Below are 9,410 nucleotides of genomic sequence, written 5' to 3'. Positions count from 1 at the left end.
TAATTGGGCATCCTGCATTTTTATGTGCTAAATTTGCCAACCCTAGGAATGAGCAACTTTTCTAAAAAAAAACAAATGACCAAATGACCAACCAACTGCACTGATAACCAAAGAAATGCATAAAAAATAATAAATAATAATAATAAGAAGAAGAAGAAGAATGAGAATGCACTTTTACCTGTCAGATAGGGCAAGATTAAAAATTTGCTCCATCCAGTATTGCTGAAGGGGCGAGAAATAGGCATGACATCTCTAGTCAGAACCACTATTCTTTTCCCTCAACGGTTCCAAGCCTGTAGAGACCTGACCCTCAGGATCTGCTTCCTCAGCCCCATCTGCTCCTCAAGCTGTTATAATCTGACTTCTAAACTGCCCTTACCTCTTGTCTCTAAGTTCAAATGGATGTGTCTCTGTCTTATCCAATGTCTCCATCATGGAACCCCCTCTTCCCTTGGCTTCCGGGGCCTCTCCTGACCCTGGTCTTCCACCTGTTTCCCATCACTCCCTCCAAGTCTTCCTGCTCTGCACATCTCCAGTTTTGGCATTGCTCAGTTTTCTCCAGTGGGAATTCTCATCCACAGACAAGGACTTAAACTCCCACTGACATCTGTCTTCAGAGCTTCAGGCCTACAAATCCAGCTGGTTACTAGACTTTGGCGTCCCGCAAGGAATCTCAAACTCCAGTGACCAAAGTGAAAGCATCATCTCCACCTCCAATCTTCCCCACCTCAGAACTGCCACCACCTAACAGCCAGAACCTGGATGTCAACCTGTTTTTGTTTTTTTAAAACAACTCAGCAAAATAAAATTCCGGTTTATTGTTGGACAACATTGTTTCACACATACATCAAACAGGCCAAAAAAATAAACAGCAACTTCATAGACAAAAAAAAAGAAACCTTTTTATCTTTGGCCTTTTAACCATCTCATACAAACCAACTACTTACAGTACAGCTGAAGTGCACACACAAAAAAAGTTACTGGAATGCTCGGAATAAGATTGTTTTGTTGTTGTTGTTTTTGCTTTTTTTACAAGGTTTTTTTCTCCTTTGAGATTATAATGAACATGGTCACATCACAAGTAAAGTCAGAAGTAGGACAGAGAACGCTCCAAAGGCTGGTTTGGTCATCCCAGATCATTAAAAATGGCTGACCCCTAACAATATGTACAAAAATAGAAAATGTAAATACAAAATACAAACCAAGTTTACTTTTTTTAAAGTACTTTTAAGAAAAAAAGCAGGGCCTTGGAAGTTTTGGTTCTTTTTTCCTCCCCTGTTGCAAATTCACACTGTGGTTTTGGTTGGGTGGTGAAGAGCGTGTGTCATCTGCGGGTGGCACTGCCCACGGAGGGCGGGCGGGCTACTCGAAGGTGACCACGTTTAGATTCTGAGGCAGGAAGTGGAGGGTGAATAGGTCCCAGTGGCCTTTTATTTTTAGTTTGGCTTTTCCTCTTTTGCTGTCTAGTCATCCTCATCAGTCTTCTGCTTCTTGCTATCAACATTATCATCCTCTTCATCTTCAGCTGCCTGTTTGCCCCTAGCTGCCTCAGCCTCCTCATCTTCCTCTCCATCCTCTTCCTCACCTTCCTCCTCCTCCTCACCACCGCTTCCTCTTCTTCATCTACCTCATTGTCAGCCTCCTGCTCCCCACTTTCCTCACTAGCATTCCCATTAGCAGGGGGTCTCTTCCACTCTCTGCCTCCTCCACAACTTCCTTCTTCTCCTTTACGTCCTTGGTGATGATTTCAGAGCTAGTGTCCACGGCCGGCTGTGACTGACAGGTGGGGCACACGGTGATCCAATTCAGTGGGTTAAAAAGGAGACTAGAGTGCAGGGACTCTGGCTATACAGCTGCCGGAGGTGGTTGCAGCGAGTGGGGAGCTGCACCCTGGATGTCGATCTTAACTGCTCTCTCCTCTTCTCCACCCACATCCAGACCATCTCCCAAATCATCATGGATTCTGCCTCTTACACTTCTCTTGCATCCATCTATTTATTGTCACCCCCAGGTCACCCAAATCAATGTCAGCTCTTCCATCTCCCTTGGCCTCTACAGCTCAATAGGAACAAGTAAGGGGTGAGAGCAGGAAGCCTGTGGAAGAAATTCATATGGCCAACGAACACAAAAGAGTGACGGACCTTGTTAGTAACTAAAGATAGGCCCATAGTATGAATGAAGTTCTAGAGAAATGGAATATTCCTACATTCATACAAACCCTTTTGAAGAACTTTTTTCAGTATCAAAGTTCTGAATGAGAAACTATAACCCAGAAGCTCATCTTTTAGGAATCTGTCCTAAGGAAATGATTGGGTGTCACACAGGATCTATGAGAGTTAACTATCCACCGACCACTTACCCTGAGCATTTTCTCACTTAATCTTTGAAGACTCAACCCCTGTGAAGCTGGGAGTATTGAGCCCATTCTACAGATGAGAAAACTGAGACTTAAATAACATTTCCCAGAATGCTTGTAAAGGTCAAAGCTCACACCACAAGCCGAGAGCCCACGACGCTGCTGTCTCCTGAGCACAAATGCCTTGACCCTAAAGGGAACAGGTTCAGGAGAAACACATGTGGGTGCCTCCTGCTTGGGAGCTCAGTAGGGAGATAGGGATGGAGCACAGGGGCCGGGGGATATATGGAGCCCAAGGTAGCTACAGAAGCTATGGAGGGCCTAGGACAGCAGGAGGATCCTGGCCTACTTGCCTTCCTGTGTACTGGCGTGGGGGAGCGTGCTGTCCTCCCCTGGCTTAGGCACTGGTGGAATCAGGGAGAAGTAGCAGCACGTAGCTGGCCACTGCAGCTTGAGGAAAGGAGTTTATATTGTCTCCAGTGCTGCTTCTGCCTTCTTCCTCTGCCCTTCTGCTGTTTGGGCATCACAGTGAGGAAGAAGAGGGAATGGATATCGACCATGTAACCAGTAGAGTCTGCCATAGGGGAATAGAGTCTCCAGGCCACCTCTGGGCACCACCTCTGTGGAGACTTGAGTTTAAAAAAAAAAAAATCACTCTGTATGTTAAGGAGGATAACTAGAGCCCGGGAGTTCAGGGCCAGTGTGGGCCACATAGCAGCACCCTGTTGGGTGGAGAGGGTACCAGGGATTGAACTCAGGGTACTCAACCACTGAGCCACATCCCCAGCCCTATTTTGTATTTTATGTAGAGACAGGGTCTCCCTGAGTTGCTTAGCACCTTGCTTCTGCTGAGGCTGGCTTTGAACTCAAAAATCCTCCTGTGATTACATGCCTATGCCACCACGCCCAGCCTCCAACAGCCTGTCTCTTAAAAAAAAAAAAAAGTTTCTGTGCACTCCCAGAGCCAGCCAAGTCAGTGGAGAAGCTGGAGGGGTTTGGGATGCTCTGCTCCATTTCTCTCTACTGCATGGTGCATGGGCAGCCCTGGACTTTACCTGAGAGGATATGACAAGGCAGCCTTGGCAGGGACATTAGTGTTCTTAGGACGGCAGTGGGGTTGGGGCTCCAAAAGCCTTCATTGCAGGGGCCTCTGCCAGAGGAGCTGAGGCCCCCCTGGGGACTGTAGTTTACTAACTAGTTTGGGGATCCTTGTTTGGTAAACTGGCTCTAATTTTTTTTTTAATTTAAAAAACCACGCTGATTTGTAGCACTGGCTGATATCCATGATGTAAATATTCCCAATGGGGCCAATTTCAAGCTACCACAGTGTAACAACCAGCTTACAGAATTCCTGAATATTTAACAACTGGCTCTCGGGTGCCCTTACACGCCGACTTTCACACACTACTCCTGTAAGCCCTCCTCTGGGGACTCCCAGAAATAACTGGGGAGCCCTCTGAGAAGAGACGAGTGTTTATCATCACAGGAATGGGCTGTTAAAGCAACCGGGGAATTAAATCCAGCTTTGTAGTAACAAGTTGGTAAAGTCAGGGGCTTGGCCAGTATTTGTATCAAAGTGCTTTCATACACATTCTCATTGTAAAATAGACATTACAATGCCCATTCATTCATTCAACAATTATTATTCATATTTTTTATTTATTTATTTTGGTACCAGGAATTGAACCCAGGAGTGCTCAACCACTGAGCCACATCTCCAGCCCTATTTTATTTTTTATTTTGAGATAGGGTCTCACTAAGCTGCTTAGGGCATAGTTAATAGCTGAGGCTGGCTTTGAACTTGTGATCCTCCTGCCTCAGCCTCCTGAGCTACTGGGATTATAGGTGTGCACCACTGCACCCGGCTTCAACAAGTATTTATTGAAAACCTCCTATGTGCCAGGGACTGTCCTGGACACTAGGGATGAATAAAATGAACAAGATAAAGTTCTTGTCCTCAAGGACTTCAATGGTAGAGTACTTGACTAGCATATGAGAGGTGCTGGGTTCCATCCCCAGAATAAAGAAACAAACAAACAAACAACAACAACAACAAAAAACAATAAACTGAAATGGTTTGCCACCAGTAAATCTAAATACACAAAAGATATTTTAAATATTTTATTTCAGGCAGATAGAAAATGATTCCAAGTAGAAGGTCTAAATTTACATTGAATGTAATAATAATATCTTGTGAGGTATAAAAAGTAAATGTTTCAGTCAAAGGCAAAGATTGCCAGACTGGATAATAAAAATTCAAATGTGTATTGTCTATAAGAAGTACATCTAAAGCATAAATTTACAAAAAAGAGAAGTGGAAAAAGCATGTTATGTAAATACTGTCTTTGTCTATTTTGTGCTGTATAACAGAAGACTTGAGAATGGGTAATATAATGAATGGAAATTTATTGGCTCACGGTTCTGGAGGCTGGGAAGTTCAAGATCAAGATACTGGCATCTGGTGAGGGCCTTCATGCTGAATCATAACATGAAGGAAGGCAGAAGGGCGAGGAGAGAGAGAGAGACAAGAGAGAGCAGGAGCGAGATGGGACTAACCTACTCCCAATCTTAATTTAAAACACCTCTTAAAGGTCCTACTTCTGAACACCAAACAAACTTCAACATAAGTTTTGGAAGGGATAAACATTTGAATCATAGCAAATATTAAACAACAGAAAGATGATAGAGCTAGATTATTTATAGAAGAAAAAAACCAATACTTCATATTTCAGTCAATATAGTCCAAGGGACTATTTCTCCCTAAGTCTGTGTTATACTTTAATGTGTGAAGTCTGCATTTTTGTGACTCTTGAAGCTGTTGGTGAGGGAGAATGAGTGCACTTGCTTCTTAAAGCAATAAAGATTTTCTTTGCCACACATATACACACAAAAAAAGAAGAAGAGGAGGAGGAGGAGGAGGAGAAGGAGGAGGAACAAAGAGGAGGAAGAAGAAGAGAAGAGGAGAAAGGAGGAAACTAAGTTTGTTTGTTTTGGTTTGGTTTTGGTTTTGGGGGTTTTGTTTTGTTTTGTACCAGGGATTGAACCCAGGGGCACTTAACCATTGAGCATATCCCCAGCCCTTTTTATTTCATTTATAAAATTTTGAGACAGGACCTCACTAAGTTGCTTAGAGCCCCCATTAAATTGCTGGGATTATAGGCGTGCACCACTGCATCAGTTTTGTTGTTGTTGTTGTTGTTGTTGTTGTTGTTATGTTTATTTAGTTATAGATGAACACACAGTATCTTTATTTATTATTTTTTTAATGTGGTGCTGAGGATTGAACCCAGTGCCTCATACATGTGAGGCAAGCACTTTACCACTGAGTTACAGCCTTAGCCCCAAAACCAAACAAACAAACAAAAAAAATTTGTAATCTAGGATAAATTCAAAATTATTTTTGAAAAACCAGTTTCCCAGTAAGGTATAGCAATTTTATATTTGCATGTACCTCATAACATGGTTTAAAAAGAAAAAAGAAAAAAAAAATTATGAGGGCTGGGGATGTGGCTCAAGCAGTAGCGCGCTCGTCTGGCATGCGTGTGGCCCGGGTTCGATCCTCAGCACCACATACCAACAAAGATGTTGTGTCCGCCGAGAACTAAAAAATAAATATTAAAAATTCTCTCTCTCTCTCTCTCTCACTCTCTTTCCTCTCTCACTCTCTCTTTAAAAAAAAAAAAAAGTATGAAGCCCAAAAAACCAAAAGGCAGAAGAACAAAGAGAAACACAAATCTACATTCCTAGTGGGAGATTCTCTCTCTCTCTCTCTCTCTCTCTCTGTGTGTGTGTGTCTGTCTGTCTGTCTGTCTGTCTCTCTTTCTCTCTCTCTCTTTGTAAGTGCAAGGACCAGCAGCAGACCAAAACAGTCCTAGAAGATGGACCGATTAACACACCCAGCCTGGCAGACATCCACAGAACACAGTATCCAACCCCAGCAGAATGCACGTTCTGTTTCAGCTGTCATGGAGCATTTAAAAGAAATCAAACATACCCTGGGACACTGAGCAAATCGGAACAGATTTCAAAGTTATTAAAATGATGCAGATATGTTTTCAGACCATAACATATTGATGCTATAAATTAATAAAGAAAACTACAAAGTCCCTACGTATTTGGAAATGAAGATGTTCGTAAATAATACATGTTATTCATTGACAACAGAAAATTAATAATAATGTCTTCTGAGAGTTAAAAAAATAAGGAAAAGTTAAAATATTCAGTGACAATTGCATGTAAACTGAAGGCTGATTAAGTGTTTAAGATTGTTACATAGTCTTCGGGGGGAGGGGAGGAAAACATTGATTAATTTTAAGATTTCATAAGTCAGATAGCAAGTTGAAATTACTAGGGTAACCCCCCAAAAGAATAGAAACAGAAACTAGAGGAAATAAGAACAAGATTAACTGGGCACGGTGGCGCATGCCTATAATCCCAGCAGCCCAGGAGGCTCAGGCAGGAGGATCGCAAAGTCAAAGCCAGCCTCAGCAATTTAGCAAGGTCCTAAGAACTTAGTGAGACCTTGTTTCGAAATAAATTTAAAAACAAAACAAACAAACAAAAAAAACTAGGGGGCTAGGAATGTGACTCACTGGATAAACACCCCTGGGTTCAATCCCTGGTAGCAAAAAAAAAAAAAAAAGACCGAAATTAAATAAATAAATATTAAATAGATAATCTCCCTGATGTAGAAAGAAGAAAGCAAAAATGTAAATAAGGAGATATAAGATTTGAATATATGTCAGCTTCCGTATGAATGTTTAAAATGCTGCTTCTAGCTATAGGTAGGGACTACACAGGAAGATCTAGCTCCTAGTGGGATCAGAGAGGGTGGAGATGCCAGCCATATCCCTCCTACCTCCTCACTTCGGCCTGCTCTTGTCAATTTATATCTTCCAGTTTCTGCCTCTCTTTTCCTGGACGCCTTTTTTTTTTTAATGGGGTGAGTGATTGAACCCAAGGACTCATGCATGCTAGGCGAGTGCTCTACCAGTAAGCTGTTCCCCAGCCCAACCTGAAGGAGACCTCTCTGCTTGAGCAGGACGGACAGGTGGAGCCCCCTCACTTCCCAGGGGCGATGAGCCTGAGGCATCCCCTGGTTGCCCCGTGGATTTGAGCTCGTGGTCACTGGTGTGGTAACACTAGGCAGGCTTTTCTTCCTTGTCTTACGTGTATCCTCTGCTGGTGTTTCCTGCTCCTCCCCAGTTACTGTGCCCTTAAATCCATGTCTTAGGGGCTGTTTCTGGAGGAAGTAGACTGTTGTTCACATGTCTCCTGTGCCAATTCCCAGGCCTCTGTCAAAAAGAGGCAGTTGCCCAAGAGATTGCTGGTCGTGAGAGCCTTCCTGAGTGACTGCTGCTCAAGTGGTGTGTCATTACAGAGGCCAGGGACCTGGGCCCTTGGGGGAAGCACAAGATTCGGGGTTGGGCTGGCCAGCCTCTAGCCCTCAGCTGGCAATAGAAAATTGGAGGACCCAGTGTGCTTCTTTTAGTACAGCAAGTGCAGCTGGTAAAGCAAGGACTCCAGGGCAGGAGGCACGTGCCGTCCTGGGCCTGCTCCCGGGCAATGAGCACCCAGAGCTGAGGCCTTCTGATCCGTCCCAGGGAAGACTTGATATCTTTGTTGGCAAGTCCATGGACTTTCTTAAGGTGAAATGGGTCCAGGACATGTGGTGCCATTTTGTTTTCAAAATAACTAGATAGGGGACTTTCTAGTCTCCTTGCTCACAAATTCTCTACCTTCTGTGACTGTAGTGAAGGGATTTTAGGGAACTTGATTTCAAGTAGTTGGAACAGCCACAATTCAGAGGAAAGAGGATTTGAATACATATCAACTCCTATATGGGTGGTAAAAGCCTTCGGATCAGGAAGAGCTCCATTCAAACCCCAACACTGCCACTCAGTAGCTGGATGATGTAGACAAGTGACTCAACCTCTCTGAATGGCAGTTTCCCCATCTATAAAACAGGAATCATAATTGTATTACCTTACAGTATCATTGTGAGGATTAAATTAGAAGTGCTCGTAAACAACTTAGTCTCTGGGATATAGCAAATAATAAATGGGATGATGATGATGATGATGATGATGATGATTGCCACAGCTTGCTTATAATAGCAAAAAATAATGGGAACAACTTAAATTCCATTAATAGAGAATTGGTTAAGTAAAGATGTTACGTCCATCCACATTGTGTAAATATGGAAGCAGCCCTCTAAAGTAAATAAGCACTAGAATCCCTACTTTACCGATTTTGATGCTCAGGCTCAGAGAGGTGAAGTCACATGTCCAAGGACACTGTGCCACATGGGCAGAAGGACTAGGTTATGTCATGGTAACAAATGACCCCCAAGCCTCAGGGACCATTTTTCTCCCAACAAATATTTTTTTCTCACTCATGTCACTTGTCATCGTAGAGAAGCCTGGCTGTATTCCATATCATCTCCAATCCAGGCTAGCAGGACAGCTCCTTTCCGGGACGCAGCTGTACTCAAGGTAGAAAAGAAAAAGATGACGGTGCACAGGTAGCTCTTAAGTCTGCTTTAGAAGAAGCCCAATTTGTTTACATCCACATTTTGTTGGTCAAGTTGAGTCAAATGGCCACTCCAGAGGTCAACTGAGCAGGGATGCTGAATTCTGCCCCAGTAGGGACAGTCAACAGTTGGAACAGAAGTGCGGTCTACCAGGCTGGGGTCGTAGCTCAGTTGGTAGAGTGCTTGGCTAGCACGTGTAAGGCATTTGCATTTGCAAAGCCCTGGGTTCAAACCTCAGCACCACACAGAGGCACTGTGCCCATCTACTATTAAAAAAAAAAAAAAAAAAGTGTAGTCTACCCCCTGTCCACAGCTAAGGATCCTCCTGGAGCTAAGAAGGGTGACAGCTGAGCTATGAGGGAAGCCGACAGGTGTTCAGGCTGGATCATGGGGCTATGCTTTCTACTTTAGCATGACCTCCTCTGAGCACTGACCCACATTAACCCAACTCAAAGGAGACTAAGGAGAAGAGGAGGCCAATAGAATTATAAAGTGGGAAAAACTAAAAGTAGAATTACCATA

General features: G+C 43.4%; 1 pseudogene across 1 annotated transcript; it reads right to left on the bottom strand.

Annotated features, from left to right (window-relative positions):
* Nucleotides 1-1,460: 1,460 nt before the first annotated feature.
* Nucleotides 1,461-2,368, bottom strand: LOC308655568 (annotated as a pseudogene). The gene is made up of 2 exons: nucleotides 2,360-2,368; nucleotides 1,461-1,776 (listed from the first exon to the last, which is right to left on the bottom strand). The product of its transcript is annotated as an uncharacterized misc_RNA (transcript).
* Nucleotides 2,369-9,410: the final 7,042 nt, after the last annotated feature.

The sequence above is a fragment of the Spermophilus citellus genome (assembly GCF_964194105.1).
Source record: "Spermophilus citellus genome assembly, chromosome: 9".
Classification (NCBI taxonomy): domain Eukaryota; kingdom Metazoa; phylum Chordata; class Mammalia; order Rodentia; family Sciuridae; genus Spermophilus; species Spermophilus citellus.
This window is presented reverse-complemented; position numbering and strand designations above follow the sequence as displayed.